The sequence below is a fragment of the Micropterus dolomieu genome, linkage group LG17 (assembly GCF_021292245.1).
Source record: "Micropterus dolomieu isolate WLL.071019.BEF.003 ecotype Adirondacks linkage group LG17, ASM2129224v1, whole genome shotgun sequence".
NCBI lineage: Eukaryota > Metazoa > Chordata > Actinopteri > Centrarchiformes > Centrarchidae > Micropterus > Micropterus dolomieu.
Window position 1 is genome coordinate 4301948 of NC_060166.1, and position 2018 is coordinate 4303965.

Genomic DNA, 2018 nt, shown 5'->3' on the forward strand with positions numbered 1-2018 from the left:
TTTATATTATCGGAATCATATCGGAAAATACAATTTTGGCTGATATTCTAGCATTAAGAATCAAATAATGCTTTAACATGTGCTGCTGCTGTTGTCGTGCTCTGGTTGTCATGTTGCTGCGCCTGGATAGAGCCACACAGACTGGGTGCAGGCAGCTAGAGCCAAACAAACATGTTGTTGATGGTTTGGATGTTTTTCACTGTTTCAGAAGAAGACAGCTCTGTTGCAATATGGCATCAGACCTTCCTCCTAACCTCCTCTCTCTCTCTCTGTTGTGATTCACTGCAGGTAACAATGTGCCACATTTTAAGCTATTTTAAGCAATCTAAGCTGAACAGTTACAGACTACAGACAGCTTTCAATTGAGTTAGTTTGTACATTTGGCTAATTGCCAAGCTAACGTAAGCTAACGTAAGCTTGTGGTCAACTGGACTAGTTTGGAGCTACCTTTACTTCACCATCTCCACTGTGGCCACTCCCTCTGCTGCTGTGTGTGTGTGGGAGTGTGTGTGTGTGTGTGTGTGTGTGTGGTTGCTCAGGAGTGGACACACAGAGCAGACAGAGGCTGGAGCCTGGTCATAAGCAGTAAGTTACAATCTTCAGCCCTGGGTCCCTGTAATACCGTGTTTCACTAAATAACTTTTTTTTAAGTTTAAGTTAAATCGTGTTTGATTTAAATTACATGACTTGTCTCTCGAGACATAACGCTACATTATAGGTCCCACTAGACTCAATAGCAGTATCTATAAGCTCAGACCTTATTGATGTTACTTTGCTTTTATTTTTCTTATTGGATAGACTATGAATTACTTGCACCTCTAAGTGCATGCTAGTGGGCTCTTTCTGAAAACATATTGACTATTCTTGATGCATGTGAACAGCTAACTGGAGATAGCTACAGCCATAGCAGCAGACATGATTCTCTCCATCAAAACATTAAAACTTTTTTATAACTAATAATAAAATATTAAGAAATTATTAGTTATTGGATTGATATCAATTCAATTTTATTTATATAGCGCCAAATCACAACAACAGTTATCTCACAGCGCTTTTCATAAAAGAGCAGGTCTAGACCGTACTCTATGATGCTATTTACAGAAGCCCAACAGTTCCCACCAAGAGCAAGCACTAGGCGACAGAGGCAAGGAAAAATTTCCTTTTAAGAGGCAGAAACCTCGAGCAGAACCATGGCTCAGGGTGGGCGGCCATCTGCCTCAACCGGTTGGGGGTGAAGGAGAGAGAGAGAGAGAGAGAGAGAGAGAGAGAGGGCAGGAGAGGAACAGAGAGAAAAAGAGAGAGATGGAAGGAGAGAGAGGGGAGGGAGGCAGCCTACACAATATACACACACAGAGGTACAGACAGTAAAGGCGATGTTGCTACAGACTAAACAAAAAATGGTACAGATATGTATAGTAGTGTTAATGATAACAATCGTAATGTTAATGATTATAATAACAATAATAACAATAGGACTAGTAACAATAGTTGTTGTAGCAGAGGATGTCGAGCAGGAACACGGGGGCAGCAGGTGACCCGCAGCCACAGATCCAGACTCCACAGCTCCAGAGCCAGAAAACCTGCAGGAAGTGATAGGAGGAGAGAAATGAGAAAGCACAAGACTACCAGAAAGGGGAGAAGTTGTGTTAGTAACATGCAATAATGGGATGAGGTTGCATACAGAGGGAGAGAAAGTAGAGGAGAGAGGAGCCCAGTGCATCATAGGAAATCCCCCGGCAGTCTAGGCCTATAGCAGCATAACTAAGGGATGGTTCAGGACTCACCTGAGCCAGCCCTAACTATAAGCTTTATCAAAGAGGAAAGTCTTAAGCTTACTCTTAAATGTGGAGATGGTGTCTGCCTCCTGAACCCAAACTGGAACCTGGTTCCACAGGAGAGGAGCTTGATAGCTGAACGCTCTGGCTCCTAGTCTACTTTTGGAGACTCTAGGAACTACAAGTAACCCTGCATTCTGGGAGCGCAGTGCTCTGGTGGGGTAGTAAGGTACTATGAGCTCT